Genomic DNA, 18,099 nt, shown 5'->3' on the forward strand with positions numbered 1-18,099 from the left:
ATTTCTTGATTGAGTTGTTTATTTGACACAGTTGGGGGGAGAAGAGGGTGGGATGAATTGAGAGAGTTGCATTGAAACATATATTACCATATGTAAAACAGATAGATAATGGGAGTTGCTACATAACACAGGGAGCTCAATCCAGTAATCTGTGACAACCTAGAAGGGTGGGATGGGGTCGGGGTTGGAGAGGGATTCAAAAGGGAGGGGATGGTGATTTACATTGTTGTACAGCAGAAACCAACAGAACATTGTAAAGCAATTATTTTCCAATCAAAAATAAATTTAAAAAGAAAATTAAAAAATTATAAAATATTCAATGTCTATAAATCTTACTGGTATATATACTGATATTTCTTTTACCTTAAATGAACTATAAACTTAAATGTAGTGATAGAGAAAAATATGAAAAAAAATCCTTTTTTAAAAGTTTCTCTCATGATTTTTGAAAGGAATATGAACAATTAATATGGGCCAAACAAGAGTGTTTTTCTTTCACACATCTTTTAAATTTCAAAGGTAATATTTACCTTTGTAAAGATTGCCAAATATTGTATTTAGGAATAGTCAGTATTTCATCTATGGAGAAATAAAACAGATTGTAATTATTGCATTATGGCAAAGCAGTAAAAAATATGAATACCATTACTGAGCAAGCTACTCAGAGCCAAAAAAAAAAAAAAAAAGCCCATAACCAAAAGTTTTTCTAATAGGAAAAAAATGAAACAGAAACAGAATTGGCATGATATCACATATTAAGATATTTGGATCTCTTATAAAATTCAAGAGATGCTTTGAAAGCCACACTTAAGCCATTTTAGCATTAAATCTTCCAAAAGCTGAAAGTTATTTAGAAATAAATAACAATACTGAGCACCAGATGACTAAAACATTCAAATGAGTCAACTGTATGACAGAATGAGTCAATCAGATCTTCATGTATTAACATGGATGAATCTCTAAATACAGTGCTGGGTGAAGGCAAGGTACAAAAGAATATCTGCAGTATGACACCATTTATGTAAACTGTCAAAATGTAAATGATCCTATGGAATGTTCTCTCATACATATGTCATTAAAGTTAGGAAGTCATTAAACACAGGAAGGCTATATCATCTTCAGGGGTATGACACATTTTAGGAAGAAAGGAAAAGTTCATTTTTTTAGAAAAGATTTCAACAAAGCTGAATGCTAGCATGTTTTCAAACTCATGGGGCTGATCCTTGGGTATTTATCATAATATTTCCTGCGTATGTGTGTTTGTGCTCAGTCACACAGTCATGTCTGGCTCCTTCGTGACTCCACAGACTATAATCCACCAGATTCCTCTGTCTATGGAATTCTTCAGGCAAGAATACTGGATTGGGTTGCCATTTCCTTCTCTGGGTGATCTTTGCCTACACAGGGATTGAACTCATGTCTCTTTGTGCCTCCTGCATTGGCAGGCAGAGTCTTTATCCCTGCACCACCTGGGAAGCCCCAATATTTCCTATATTTCACTCTGAAAATTTTGTAGAGTTTCTTGATTAAAAATAAAATAATAGAGAAATAATTAAAGCAGTAAAGTTCATATTGCTATGGCCAATTTAAGATTGTATATTCAGTAGTTCCAACAGCAAGAAATTTAATGAAAATGCATTTTTCATCTCCCAGAATAAGAAATCACTCATCTTTATTTTTTCGGTTATATTATTCTGCTTTTATCATAGGAATTGAGTCTAAAGAAAGATATGAAATCAAACAAAATATTCTTTCTGCTTGTACACTGAGCTAAAATATATATGTTCCTTCATTTACTTATGCAACAATTGTAAGGTAGTAAGTACAAACATCAAATAAATTTTGTCTGTCATGACTTTTTGGTAAATGCATTGTAATTTTTCTTCCTTAAATTCAGATAGAATCAACTCAAAACAAGGGAGAATCTGATGACTAGACATTTCTATCACAACCAGCCTCACAATAATAGCTGGGCTGATACTTTTCCCAGTGACTTGCTCCCAGACCCAAGTATACAACGTTGGGTGAATCTCTACAACTACCTGCCCTCTTTCTCTCTGCCTCACGTCCCAATCTACAAAATAAGCATCCTTATAACTACTTACAGGGCTGTTATAGGTTTAGTTAATATGAGCTAAGTCACGTAGGACCACACCTGGCACATAGTAAGTGTTGAGAAAACACTACTGGTTTTGTTAACCATAGCAGGAGAGACAGGCTTAATTCAGTCCTCATTTCAGAGAAATATTTTTTTGTTCTTTTACTATGAAAGCATTTAAAACATTACAAAAGGTCATTTTAATAATCCTAAATGTATTAGCTATAAAAGGCATGTATATTTTCCCTTATTAAAATGAATTAAAATTTATTTAATAAAATTTTTTTTTAAAATACAGTTAATAAGTGGTTATTTTTCACAATTATGTGTAACTCTTTTACTTTAGAGAGGCTAGGGTCTTACCTGTTCAAAGAAGTATTAAAATGGTAAAGTTTGTTATATTGTGTTCTCAAAGGGTTGATAATATGTTCTGGTTTCTTTCTGTAAAAAAAAAAAAAAAAAAAGAATTTAGGAAATTAATAATTTAATCTCTGATCCACATGTTACAATTACATTATGTAGGTCAATATCAAATTCAACTTATGGCTTTACTCTTATATTACATAAATATGAGACTATGAGATGAATTTCATGATGGTTCTTAATAGTGATACACTGAGCATTTATAAAGAGCAAGGTCCTTTTCTGAGTGTTTCGAATAGAGAAGTAAAAATGCTAACTTTTGCAGACTTTTTTTACTTTTTAGCTTCACTCCAGTGAATAATATTTTAAATATTTTAATATAATTAAATTTTATTATAATAATATTTTAAGTTGTTTAAATTATTTTCAGCTAATAAATAACAGGCAATTGTAATCTCTCCCAAGAGAATATATTCATCCTGGTAAATCATTAATTACGTCCAGTAAGCCTTAAAAGACTGGGCCTTTAGCCCAGTCTGCATTGATTCTCTATAGCCAGGCTGGAAGGGAATTTTTTTTTAATCAACTAATTACATTTTCTTTCTAGAGTACTAAACTTATTTTGACATTCAGGATACTAAAAGTCATTCTGGATTAGTAGTTCTGCTTAGAATTCCACTAAATGCAAGGGGCAGAACCGAGACCCATTTTTAAGTTGTGCTCTTACAATTGAACTGTGGTGCTGGAGAAGACTCCTGAGAGTCCCTTGGACAGCAAAAAGATCAAACCAGGCAATCCTGAAGGAAATCAACCCTGAATATGCACTGGAAGGACTGATGTTGAAGGTGAAGCTCCAATACTTTGGCCACCTGAGTGAAGAGCCGACTCATTGCAAAAGACCCTGATGTTGGGAAAAATTGAGGGTAGGAGGAGAAGGGGATGAAAAGGATGAGATAGACGGATAGCATCACCAGCTCAATGGGCATGAGTTTGAGCAAAGTCTGGGAGATAGCAAAGAACAGGGAAGTCTGGTGTGCTGCAGTCCATGGGGTCACACAGAGTTGGACACAACTTAGTGACTAAACAAAAACCTATTTTAAAATAGGTGACTAAAGCTACGCATGTCTGTGTGTCTTCACCAAGGCCTATGTGATTTCACACCTGGTAAAACAGACCCCATCACATTCTCAAGGAAGATGCTGCTCTAATAGTAAGGAGCCCTCAGAATCAAACCAATAACTATTAACGCTTCTTAAAGACCCAGAAGAAAGGGCAAACTTGGAAAGACATAGAACAGGGCATTCAGTTCTTCTCTGTGATTCCTCAAAGAAAAATGTGTATATGGACATAAACAGACAGGGGTCTGATGCAAAAGTGACAACCATTGACCAGGTAAGGACCTGTATTAAGTGCTTTTATATATATAAGTCACTTAACCTGCAGGAATCCACATACAATGTACAGTAGAAAACAAATCTATTAATGCACATTAAAGACAGAAAGGCTTAACATTTTAAAAATGAAGAAAATTCTGCAGACAGGAAGAAATATAGTAGAATTCTCCATTCCCTCAAATAACTTGAGAGATATTTTAGGAAAAAAATATTCAACCATCCAGAACTCTGTACACAACTATCCTTTGTTTTTAGTCTTGCTCCGTGATTCTCAAATTTGGAATATATATTAGTTCTATGCACAATAAGACTCTATTATATAGAGTTCTATACACAATAACAAGACTAAAGAATTTTAAAGGGTAGTTTTGATCAAAAGCAAGTGAAACCTCATAGGTTGATTTCAGAACAAAATAAAAATGGTAAACCAGTTCTGGACCATGTTCAGAAAGAGTCTTTGGGTAATTAATCAATGAATACTAAATAAAGTACCACCCTTTATTTCTTCTTTAAATTCCTTCTTTTCCTTCTATTCTTTTTTTTAAACTTGAAAAAAAAAACAATTTATTTATTTGCCTGCTTACAGTCTTAGCTAAGGAATGTGGGATCTTTCATTGTGGTGCATGGACTCTCTAGTGGTTGGCGGGCTCCCCAGTTGAAGTGCACAGGCCTAGCTGTTCTACAGCATGCAGGATCCTAGTTCCCCAACCAGGGATCAAACCCATGCCCCCTGCATTGCAAGACGGACTCTCAACCACTGGATCCCCAGGGAAGCCCTTCCTTAAATTCTTAAATGTGCATACTTTTTTCGTTTCATCTGTATGATTCTCAAATCAACATGCACACATGTGCAAGTACACAATTACATATGCCTGCATGTATATTTCACCCTAGTAAAAGCAGGAATTCTATAGAACAGAGATCAACTAACTATGGTCCACAGACCACATCCATCCTGATGCTGCCTGTTTTTCCTAATATAGTGTTTTGGGCACACAGCCATGTCCATTCATTTCCTTGTTGTCTGCGGCTGCCTTCAGGCTCCACTGCCAGAGAAGAGCAGTTGTGACAGACTGTGTGGTCCTTCATATATTTATATATCATCCTAAATATTACTATCTGGCCCTCCACAGAAAATATTTGCTTATACCTGTTATCAGGGGACATGTTTGTCATTTGAGTAACACTAAAAACAATATTAAAAAACAATCTCCTGGCTTTTAAAGTTTTTTTTCCAAAAATTAACTCAATAGTTATATATGAATGAGAGAAATTCCAGCCTTAAACACTTAAAAGCTAATTTCACTCCACAGGAATTAGAGAATTATTGGCCACAGCATGAGACGATTATTGGAAAGCTGAACATACCCAGTATTCATTCATCATAAAAATAATGCCCCATGTACCCATCATCCATATTTTTGTGGAGTTCTTTGGTTTATTATAAAATTAAAATGACTATCTTTTTTAGGCTTTATTTTATGAGAAAAGATAAATGCCATTTGGGAATTATTTTTAAAAAGCAACTTATGGCCTATTCCATAAGGCATATAAACTTGAACAGCTGTTTTAAATTAACACAGTGCAATTAGAGGTGATCATTTTTATTCCATATCAAAAGGTTTAAATTAGCACAATTTTGTTAAGAATATTATTTTCCATAGTTTTAGTATTTGCTACAGTGGCTGAAACATCCCTAAAATAATCCTAGCAAATGCTTATACGGCATTTATTAATCTGCCAGACATTCAGACAATGTTCCAAGCACTTCATATACATTAATTCACTTATTCTTCTCTATCACCCTCTAAGTAGGCAACTCTTATTCTCCCCATTTTAAAGATGAGAAAACTGAGGCCAAGACAGTTTAAATGCCCTTCCCAGCACGATACAGCTAGAAAGTAGCCAAGCCTTTCAGACTTGATAGACCCCAAGAGTTGGTTTCAGGTCTTCAACTCTGGTTAAGGACAAGTTCAACCATAAAGGCTTTGTGGCTTCTCTGAAAAGTGGTATTTCATCTATGGAAAATTGCAATTTACTGAAACGACTTAGCACATCTATTATTCAATATATTCAGCTTCTTGAACAAACTGAAATTTACTCAGTTGTTCCACTGATTGTATCAGGTTTGCTTATGCCACTTTCCAGAACCACTTAGAACTGGATTTGAACATTGTTGAGAATCATGACCGACACCTGACAAAGTCAACTGACTGACAACAAGATATAAAGGCTAGCCTACAAGTGATAGAGAACAGGATGTGCACTGGCTTCACAAAGTAAGATGAGTGTATCTTTGAAGGAGGAACCCAAGACAAACACTTGTTCAGCTATAAACAATTCAGCTTTTATCAGGTGGGTTATTCAGATAAATAGGATGTGCAGATAGTGCACTTAGGCTGCATATAATATACATTTAGCTGTGGTCTATTTATATGCAAGGTATGTGACACGTATAGGGTTGAAATTAGAATGATAAATTGATGTAGACTTTCAGAATCTCACGGAGAAAATATTACCAAGGTGTGCTTTTCCCAATGATACAAGAACCCACGTTTCATTCAGCAATAAAATAATGATGAAATCTTTCCTGGATTGCTAGACCAGAGTATACTTTCCATTAACCTTTGAAATACATTCTAGCATTAAGTTTCATTTGGTTATTTTGCATGTTTTGACAGACCTTTGTCAGATAACCTAAACACTGAGGTGCTTGAGATTGCTGGAATCCTGGAAAGCGTTTCTGCAGGCTAAGCTTAACCTCATCAGCTAGTGTTAGCTCTCAAATAAACTAATATTAACATCGTTCTCTACCTCTATCAATATGGTTTATGAGATTTTGAACAGTTCATGTAATTCAGTGCGCTTGTCCAGGATAACAAGATTTCAACTAAATGGCCAATACCGCTGGGAAAATATCCACAACCCAGCGGTCTTTAAACAGAGAGTAGCTACCAACATAAACCATTTAGTTCAACATGCTACTCAACCATTTCTATCCCCTAAAGGTTTAGAAGCAGTTCATTATCACTGATTATCCACGAGTAACTGAAAGTCACAGTGAACCAAACTCACTGCTAGCTGAACAGATCAGAGAAAGGATCTTCTTCTTTTTCTGCCAAAGTTCTTTTAGGAGAACATTATGTTTCCTGCAAAGGAAATATGCTTAAAAATGTACACTTGAAAGAACTAAGGACAGTTAACATAAGTCCTATTCAAAACATACAGTCTCCAATTAACCAGAGAATCTAGGTAAGATAGACAGAATTCTCCTTTTTAATCCCCAGACCTGCTATTTCAGGCTATTTCCAAGGACTAGCAGACTAAGATGACTTAATAGAAATTAGCTAGTTTTGTCCAAAGACTCTCAACATAATTCAGGGCAGTAAAAAGAGGATACAAATAGGTGAAGGATAAAGGATTGGATTAGTCAGAAAAGTCAGGTTTAAGTCACTGAGTCTTTAGAGAATGAAGGTTTATAAGCTATTCATGCAAATCCTGATATAAGCAGAGTAACTCTCCAGGACACCTCACTCCATGGTGATGACCCAGCAAACTGTGTATATTCTTCTTGTGGCTCAACTAACTCATGGCATCTGAGATTACTGCACCAGGAGGGGAAGACATCTGGAGGGTTGTGCACTGGCCCCTCAGTGCTTCAACAAGGAAATGACCCTCATCACTGCCTTTCACAGCCTCCTGACTAAACCAATCACGTGGGCTCTGGCTAAATGCAAGGGTTTGAGAAACATGAAAGTTAGATGGAGACTGGGTGAGTAGTACAATTCTCCACCACAGGAGTGAAAAAGGCATGATGAGATACCCAGTGGCTATTTCAGGGCCAGCTTTAGATTCCTTCCTTGTTGAAAAGGGTTGACAAGAAATAGCGCTCAGTGATACCAGCTAAAATCTTATTTTGCTAAATTAACAAATGCTGACTCTGATTGGATATATATGTGTTATATAAATATTCATCTTTTAAAATGTTTTCTTAATATGAATTGACCCTGAATATAGAGAACCTCGGGCATCAAGAGGCTACCCATGTCAGTGTTTTCATTTACCGATGTATTGCACTATTGTTTTCTGCTCAGAACTCAGAATATATCTGAATAACGCTTCTTTGCTTAACAGAAAGCCATCTGTTTGTTTCTAGTTTTATACAAACATCAACCATTTTAAACATGTTCGATTAAGTTAATGCAGGTGCACAGATTGCTGTGGTATAAAGGGAAGGGTCTGGGGACAGAAACAAGGAAACAAAGCTGCCATGAAACTTATCAAGCCAGATGTCGCTTCATGATTTCCCTCTCAGGTTCAAAATTCTTCTGTCAAAGTGACAAAATCTAAGTTTCTTGGCCTGGCTGCAAGGACTTGCATGCCGTGACTACATTTTCAAGTTTATCTCCGATTTTCTACCACCACGAGCCCTCACATCTTCTTAGACTAGTTACTCTGTAGACCTAATAAATGCCCTTTTCATTCAAGCTTCATATTTTTCTTCTTTCTTCTGTGAAGTCCTCCTCTTGGCTTCTTGTCTCTTCCTCTCCCACGTTCCGTACTTCCTCTATGTCTGGCAACGCCTTGTTGAACTGCAGCTCTCTTCTCTAAGAACACTCCCTAGTCACCTCCAAGAATGTCTCTGTCCACTGGTTCCTGGTTCTTGTTTTTATCACTTTTTTGGCATTCATATGAACTATCCCAGGTGGCGCTAGTGGTAACGAACCTGCCTCCCAATGCAGGAGACATAAGAGACTTGAGTTTGATCCCTGGATTGGGAAGATCCCCTGGAGGAGGGCATGGCAAGCCACTACAGTATTCTTGCCTGGAGAATCCCATGGACAGTGATCCTAGTGGGCTACAGTCCATAGGGTTGCACAGAGGTGGACACGACTGAAGCAACTTACCATTCATGCACACCTTTTGTTGTTAATTGCAGCTTATTGAAATGGAAACAAATTCACATGCCACCCTTTTCTCTGCTTTATTTCAATACTAGAAGTTGTTGTTTAGTTGCTAAATCACGTCCTGCTCTTTTGCAATCTCATGGACTGGAGACCACCAGGCTCTTCTGTCCATGGGATTTCCCAGGCAAGAATACCGGAGTGATTGCCACTTCCTTCTCTGGGGGATCTTTCCGACTCATGGATTGAACCCTCATTTCCTGCATTGCAGGTTGATTCTATACCACTGAGTCACCAGGCCACTGAGCCACTATTGATTTCTAGAAGTCATTGGTTCCTATCAAATATATGGATTCTTTTTCTTCCCATAGTATTTTAAAATCAAAACAAGTACAACTGAAGGACAAAAAATATTAAGCCATACAAGAACATACAAAGCACTTCAAGTAAGGCTGTCATATTATAAAATTGTCCCAAGAGGTATTAGCAATTTCCACTTCTATTTCCTTAACCTATCAACAGCACTGTGTACTATTTGTTTAAAGTCCAACCCATCCCACCCCAACTACTCTGTAAGCTCTAGGTGGGCAGGGGCCATTTTCTTTTGCATATATTCTTTTATACTACTATACTTCCTGTCTAGAAGCAAGTTCTTAATAAATATTCATCCAAAGAAATTGAAAAGTTGAGGTATGTACTCCAAAAAATTAAATACCTTAATTTTGTGTATATGAATTTCTCTGTTTTATGCAATGAAAAGTCCTTTCTACCTGGCTTACTGTTTTCCCAATTTGAAAATGGGTGATTAGTAAATGTTGAATGAATGAATAAACAAAAAAATGATAGCAGTGATGACAGCAGTTTATCTTCCTAAGCATTCTGATGAGAACTTGGTTAAGTCAGATCTTTGAAATAAAAATAACACATATTTTGGACATGGAAGCTGTGTTAGAACCTTGGCCTATGACCTACTCGCTGCAGACTACGGGGCAGACCTTTCGACTTTTTGAATCCTCAGTTTTATCATCAGTAAAATGGAGATTATCCATGCAATTTCCCTTATAGAGTTACTGCAAGAAATAAATAAAATCATCTGTAGAAAAGTGCACTGACAACTGTGATGTGTCAATGTCAGCCTTCAGATACTATTTATTCACCACTTAGCACAACTACATACACGTGTGCAGATATTACCTATTAGCTTGTATAAAGTTCATGCTGATGTGAAATTTCTTAGCTTCAACTCTTCTCTTTTTCGCTTGGCTGCCAAATTCCTTTCATAAGTTCTTAGGACACAGGATGTGTTTGGGAAAGATAGTGCTCGATAAAGAAAGCATCTCATTCACTAACAGTCCCAATTTCACCTGCTGGGAGCAAACTGTCAACCTACAGCAGCACACCAGGAAAGCATTTGGCTGAACTGAGTGACAGAGCACCAGGCTATTTCGGGGGGTCACGGTGAGCACGCAAATTCCAGCTGTGGCCTAAAGAAATAAGAATTCAGTCAACTGATGATGTTCATTGCTTGAGCTCCCGTACTCTGAGGATGACATTCTTGACTGCTGGATCATTTGAAAAGACGTACATTGCTAAATGTCTTTTTTCTAAAAGAGGCTCCACCAGAGAGGGAAAATACACGTTATTTTCCAGTCATCTGACCGGAAAAATGAAATTCTGGCAAATCTACTTTTTGCCCGAAGAGCTAAAAGCTCTGAAAGCAGAGGGATTTCATCAACTGACTGGCGTCTTGGGGAGGAGTTTACAATTAAGGGTGATCTCCAGCTGGTTCAGGTTTTTCATCTTCTGCTGCGTATTGTTCAAGAGGCAACCCATGAGAATTTAATTAGCACAGTGGGGCCTCAGTGGGCACCCACCTCTCCCCCTTCTGTAATGCTAATTTGAAATATCTCCTCTTCCGTCTCAAGTTATTTTCTGAACAGTGGCAGCCAACATTTTATTACTAAAGAAATTGCCAGTAATGACCCATTTGAAAAAGCCAAGATTTCTTAATGGAGTGAGAATATGACTTACTTGCTGAGAAAATATATCAAAATAAAAGCTAGCCCTGAAATGCACCTGAATCCAGTATATTAGCATTCCTGGGTGTTCTGGAAATTCTATAACAGTATTTGTGTATGCAAGATATATCCCAACAGTAATCTTAAAAATATTAAAACACACAAGGACAGAGCGTTAAGATTTCACCGAAAGGGGAAGACGTGGCCTGGAGCTACTAGTAACAAAGGAGTGGGGAGGTTGCCTTCCTATAAATAGGAGGCAAAGGAGGAAACAGATCCTCTGCTGGGGAGTTTTTAAAATGTTTTCTCCACCTCTTCTATTATTCTGTCAGTGGCCATGTAATTCCCTCTTTTCTGCTCTTTTCAGAAGAGTATTCTATTATTATGCTTTATTTAAGAGGCTAAGATTTAGGTAAATAAACAGACACCACAGAGTTGAAGGGCAGCTGGAATGCAGGGAGGAGAAGGGAGAAATCAACACAGGAGGAGGGGCACAGAGAGACAGGGACAGCAGGGCTGGAGCCAGACGTCAGGGAAACCGAGGACTGTGTGCTCATGAAAGGCTCTTACCTAAAGCTCCCAGCAGCCACTTGACATCCATAATCAAGCCATACATGACTGATTTATTAAAAAAAAAACTTATAAAAATAAGACTAAAGTCTAAGCTTTAAAAAAAGAGCAAATAAACCAATGAGATGGCAAATATTCCAGCTGCTCTAATTACGGTTGTTCCGAAAGCGATGGTTGCCAATGCCTTGTTTGGGTTCCCCTGGGCTCCCCAGGATCACATCAGCCACCTTTAGTATTTGCAGACACAAAAGTTTGCTTCAGAGGTAGGGTTTTACCCTCACACTCTGAGAATGTTTTTTAAACTACTATAGGCCAGTGAACATGCAACCATTTATAAGCAAAATTATTGCAGCATTAAAAATGTATACCTGGATCACTTTGCTGTACATATGAAACTAACACAACATTGTTACTCAAATATACTCCAATATGAAACAGTTTTTTAAAATGTATTATCTTTTAAAAATGTGGCTTCCCATAATTACAGTACAAAAATCTTGGAGGCTTAGGGTGGGCTAACTCTGTGTGGCACGCTACTCTCCCCACATGCCAACTGACCAACCCATCTCCAAGAATCTTCCTAAAACAGTGAAGTCCAGCAGCCTGTCCTGTGAGTGCCCCCTGTACCTAGGGATGGGCATTATGTCATCTTTAGCCGAGTCTTGACTTTAAGGGCTTTCAGAAGTACCTTATTAGTGAAGGAGTGCAGATCCTATGGGATAGTGGTTTTGTTTTGTTCAGTTAATCTGTTGATGATTTTATTTTTCCCGTCTTACATCCATCCTAGTTTAAATGTAATGTCAAACTGAAAGTCATTCAGCTAAAAGAAAACTTTAAGGAAAAACAAAAGAGTAAAAACAGTTAAAAGAGAGAGTAGAAGCCATGTTTGATCTCCTCTTTGTCTCACTTTTTTTTTTTTTAACTTCACAATATTGTATTGGTTTTGCCACACATCAACATGAATCTGCCACAGGTATACACGTGTTCCCCATCCTGAACCCCCCTCCCACCTCCCTCCCCGTATCGTCCCTCTGGGTCATCCCAGTGCACAAGCCTCAAGCATCCTGTATCATGCATCGAACCTGGACTGTCTCACATTCTGGATGCTCTATATGGTCAGCATGATCTCGCTACTTTCCCCACCCACAGTAAGTCTGTTCTGAGCTCTTCAACTACTCTCCCTGGTTCTTTGGTGATCTCCTAGTGACCACAGAGGGGGATTAGACCCTGATCTAGTGGAAGGTGATCTTACCAATAGCCTCCAGAAATTCACTGATAGCTATTACAGTAGGGCACAGACAGGGAGGAGTGAAGACTCATTAGATCCTATATAACTTTAAAATAACCCTAAACTCTGAAATCCGAGAGAAGAAAATGGCCATCCGCTCCAGCATTCTTGCCTGGGAAATCCTATAGACAGAGGAGCTCGGCAGGTCCACGGGGTCTCAAAGAGTTGGACATGGCTTGGCAACTAAACAACCACAAACAAAATCTGAAATACAGATTTCTATTAAATTGTTTGTAAGAAAACACATATATTTCCATTGCAAGAACAAAAAATAAGGAACTTTATAATACCCACTCTAGTATTCTGACCTAGAGAATTACATGGACTGTATAGTCCATGGGGTCACAAAGAGTCAGACAGGACTGAGTGACTTTTACTTTTGCACAATTGATACTACGTATAAAATATATAACTGGACTTCTCTGGCGGTCCAGTGGTTAAGAATCTGCCTCTTTATGCAGGGGACACCAGTTCATCCTTGGTCTGTGAAGATCCCACATGCTGCAGGGCAACCAAGCTTGTGTACCACACCTACTGAAGCCTGCGAGCTCTACAGCCCAATCTCTACAACAATAGAGGCCACCACAACAAGGCAATGCGCCGCAACTAGAGAGAACAACTAGACAGCAACAAAGACCTAGCACAGCTAAAAATAAAACAAATAAACAAAAAGTTAATATATACACAACTAATGAGAATATACTGTATAGTACAGGCAACTTAATGCACTGTGACAACTTGAAGGGGAAGGAAGTTCAAAAGAGAGGGGAAATACGTATATGTACAGCTGATTCATTTTTCTGTACAATAGAAACATTGTAAAGAAACTAAACCCCAATAAAAATTAATTAAGGAAAGATTCCCTTGGAAACTTGGAAATGATGTTTTAATGCCTTAAAGGAGGCATTAATCACAAATCTTTCATTTCTCATCATGTTCTTGAATACTGTACTGACTGTAGCATCATCTAACATTTTCTAAAGTTCCAGTGTAAATATAAGTGTGTATTGAATAGTTCTCTCATTAATTTAACATAGTATTTTCTATAGATGGCTACTGAAGAGCCAAGTTTCCCATGGGACCAAAAGGAGTAGTATTTATATCATTATAAGATGGGTGATAAGCCCAGTCATATCAGCCCCAAGGGGAATTTCTGGTTTCCTTTTTCCCGGAGAATTAGTTTTGAACATTATCCAAAACAACAGTAATTTCTCCTAATTAATTAAAATTCTTTCCTCCAAAGAAATAATCTGTGGAAGTATCTTCAAATAAATCATGTCATTATAAGAAAGCTTCCTTAAGAGTCAAATTAAATTTCTTAATCTGATGATTTCATAACAGAAATGCAAACATTTCAAAAATTGGCACTAGAATAATAATCAGAAAATTTGGTTTTTGTCATTCTCCAAATTTCAAGAGTTGATTGAATTATATTTATTAGCAAAGAGATTTGGACTCTTCTCATATAAAAGCTTATAAAATAAGTGATTGTCAAGATTTTAAAAATTTGAGTAATTTCATTATTAGTGTCCAGTGAAGGTGTTGAATAAAACAAAGCATAATTCAAGTGATATCACATACATATCACAGACTGATCAACCTTAGGCAAAAACCTGGTAAAAGCTCATGTTTTAAAGAAGTCCCACGGACATGTCTTCCAGCACCTTTACTGGGTTACAATGAACTTTCCTTTTTTTGTTAGATGGTGACTTGGCCACCTGATGCAAAGAGCCGACTCACTGGAAAAGACCCTGATGCTGGGAAAGAATGCAGGCAAAGGGAGAAGGGGGTGGCAGAGGATGAGATGACTAGGTAGAATCACCGACTCAATGGACACGAATCTGAGCAAACTCCAAACAGTTGGACACGACTTAGCGACTGAACAACATACTGGTCGATTTTAGTGTCATTTTGCATAATGTAACTCTTGGTTTTTCCTTTATATTCTCTGCTTGTTAAATTCTAACAACTGGAAGCAATTTTCTTATATTCACACTATTCCTACCTATGAAGTGTTACCTCTGGAAGCTTCTTTTAGAAATGCGTCAGACAGCTGTACTTAGCAAAGGAAGCTCATGTATTACATGCTGTTCATTACAACTCTTAATTGTTGTTGACCATGGATTTCAGCGGATGTTAACTGGGACTGTAAGCTTCATATATAACTCCACTCATTTTCTTTTTTTCTGGATAATTCTTGAGGTGGGTCACTAATACAGCAGTTACAACAAGAGGTTGCTTGACAGAGTGAAAACAAAGGCTTTGGAGCCAGCAGGACCTCTATTGTAGCAAGTCATTTAATTTCTTCACCTATAAATTGTGGATAAGAGTATCTATTAATATTTCCCTGCAGAATGCTTTTAAGAACATGGGGTAGCTTAGGGACAGCTTCTGACACATAATTTAGTGTTTGTTACGTGGTACTAGCACTACTATCCAACTTAATTAATTGGGTGGTGGTGATGGTTTAGTTACTAATTCGTTTCTGACACTTGCAATCCCGTGGACTGTAGGCCACCAGGCTTCTCTGTCCATGGGATTCTCTAGGTAAGAATACTGGAGTAGATCACCGTTTCCTTCTCCAGGGGATCTTCCCAACCCAGGAATCGAACCCAGGTCTCCTGCATTGCAGGTTGTCTCCACCATTGCAGGTGTATTCTTTACCAACTGAGCCACCAGGGAAGCCCAGTGAAATGGGTAAGGCTGGTTTATCAAAACAGAGAAAAGGTGTTGCTATTTAGTATTTTTTTTTAACACTTTACAAACGTGGGTAGATATTACCATCACCTGGGATCCTAGTTAAAAAGTCAGACTCTTGGCTTCTACTCTAGGGAGTCTGATTCCAGAGGTCTGGCATAGCTCCAGGATCTATACCCTTCATAAGTGCTAAATATGATTTCCTAAGAGGGTGATCTGGGGACCACAGTTTGCAAGTAACTGCTGTATAATAAATATTTAATTCTATCAGCATGTGCTGTGCTGTGCTCGGTTGCCCGACTTGTGACCCCATAGAATGTAGGCTGCCAGGCTCCTCTGTTCATGGGATTCTCCGGGCAAAAATACTGGAGTGGGTTGCCATTTCCTCCTCCAGTCCAACTCTTTAGCACCCCACAGACTGTAGCCCTCCAGGCTGCTCTATCCATGGAGTTTTCTAGGCAAGAACACTGGAGTGGGTTGCCATTCCCTTCTCAACCTGCTGGCATAATCAGGATTATTTTGACTATCACTATATCATTTTTAAAAATGTAAGGATATCGTTCTCAAGATATTAGCTTAGTGATTGCTCTTAATACTGTTGTTATTGTTATTGTTTTTTTTTAAACTATGATGCCTTACGTAAATGATACAAAATAAATTCCAATATTTTCCCTAATAATTTATGGATTGTTTCTCTTCTCCAAAAGGTTGATTTTTAGCTTTTTGTGCATTGATAGACTGTATAAAATGTAATGAAAGCTTTGGATTCACACCCATGTAGGCATACTGGCAGGCTACAGTCCATTGGGGTCACACAGAGTTGGACATAACTGAAGTGACTGAGCATGCATGCAGGCATGACCTGCATTTGTACAAAAGCTTCCTGGTTCTATTCATACACTGCCTGGGAGGCAATCGACCAAGTTAACAGCATTTAGGTTGAAGAATTAGGTATTAACCATTTGCTGTTTAGAGAACTATTTCTGCACTCTAGATTTTTACAAGTCCAAAACATGGTTATTGTGCAATGAAAAAATAAATGTGACCTTTAAATATCTATTTATTACTTCTCAAGTAGATCTGATTGCTTATTCTGTAGGAGGGTTAGAAAAAATAGTTCTTTACAAAATTGAATTGGGAAATTCTAATAAGGAGGCTGTCTAGTCTATGAAAAGAACACAAGTTTCTACTGCAGATAATAGAGAATTTGATAAAAGCAAACTTTAAATTAAATGCTACCACATTAAATTCTATCATAAGTTTCGTCAAAACAGCTATGCATTACCCAGCAACTGTGATCTTCTGTAATGCATCAAAGCCCTAGGAGAGAACTGTAGGCAATGCCCAGTCTTTTTGTTTGCATTACCCTTGGGATTAAAATACTTCAATAGTCCAGTGCATTTAGGAAAAAGACCAAAACCATTTCCCTGTCCTGGGTTACCTGGCTTTACTTATAGCTCCAGCATCATTTTATACCATGCTCCCCTTCCCCGCAGTTCTCTGTTACACTGGTTCCTGCCCTCTCCCCACCCCAACCCCCAATATGCCATGCTCCTATAGCCACAGGGCCTTTACACATTCTTTTACTACACTTAGAATGCTCTTTTCTGCCCTCTTTACCTGGTTAAAATTGAATGTGGCTTCCCTGGTGACTCAGCTGGTAAAAAATCCGTCGGCAATGTGGCAGACCTGGGTTTGATCCCTGGGTTGGGAAGATCCCCTGGGGGAGGGAACAACTACCCACTTCAGTATTCTGGCCTGGAGAATTCCATGGACTGTATAGACCACAGGGTCACAAAGAGTCAGACACGACTGAGCGACTTTCACTTTAACTGTTTAAGTATCACTTATTTGAAGATCACAGCTAAATTATCCTCCCGACAAGGTCAATTCCTGAACCTCTCCTACACAGCCCTTATCACAGTTCTGTTAATAATTCTGTTTTTATTTATGTGACTATTTGATTATCAGCTTATTCCCCACTAAACTGTGAGCTTCATGAGGACAAGGATTATAACTGGTTTTGCTACCCAGGCCATAAGGACTTGGTTCCCCAAGACTATTTATTAACCATATGGACAAATGAATAAAAGAATGAATGAATGCTTGCTTCATATTGAATGATGCTTGCATCTAAAATAATAAGAAACAATAAGTATCTAGATAAAGGTCTAGGAGTACCTCTTGAGCTTCAGTTTCAGGTGCATAAAAGGAGAGCATTTGAGTAAATAATCACTGGGCTCACTTTCAGCTTTAAAAATCAGGGAAAGTCGCTCAGTCATGCCCGACTCTTTGTGACCCCATGGGCTATACAGTCCATGGAATTCTCCAGGCCAAAATACTAGAGTGGGTAGCCTTTCCCTTCTCCAGGGGATCTTCCCAGCCCAGGGATCAAACCCAGGTCTCCTGCATTGCAGGCAGATTCTTTACCAGCTGAGCCACAAGGGAAACCCAAAAATACCGGAATGTGTAGCCTATCCCTTCTCCATCAGATCTTCCCGATCCAGGATTTGAACTGGAGTCTCCTGCATTGCAGGTGGATTCTTTACCAATTTAATTATCAGGGAAGCCTCCTAAAATCAGTGATTCAACATTAAATGCTCATCAAGTAATACAAAATGAATTAAACAAATGAGGCAAATCCATTGGGTGAAATGTTATGCAGTTAGAAAAGCAATAAGTACTTATACTTACTGCAACACAGATGACCCTGGAAATACTATGCTGAGTAAAAGAAGTTTCTCACAAAAGCCTATGTTGTATTATT

General features: G+C 37.9%; 1 protein-coding gene across 23 annotated transcripts in view; it reads right to left on the minus strand.

Annotated features, from left to right (window-relative positions):
- The window catches only part of MAP2 (microtubule associated protein 2), a 298,493-nt gene that overhangs the window by 100,935 nt on the left and 179,459 nt on the right, over positions 1-18,099 (minus strand). For 20 of the 23 annotated variants that reach the window (XM_018060047.1, XM_018060069.1, XM_018060063.1 and 17 more), the window contains one exon: positions 2,462-2,539. The exons of 2 other annotated variants lie outside the window; for them this stretch is intronic. The gene's annotated coding sequence lies outside the window, so the exon portion shown is untranslated. Of the gene's footprint in view, positions 1-2,461; positions 2,540-11,347; positions 11,367-18,099 lie in introns of those variants that run through there. One more of the 23 variants, XM_013971426.2, reaches the window with a different exon arrangement.

Source organism: Capra hircus, chromosome 2 (assembly GCF_001704415.2).
Source record: "Capra hircus breed San Clemente chromosome 2, ASM170441v1, whole genome shotgun sequence".
Taxonomy (NCBI): Eukaryota; Metazoa; Chordata; class Mammalia; order Artiodactyla; family Bovidae; genus Capra; species Capra hircus.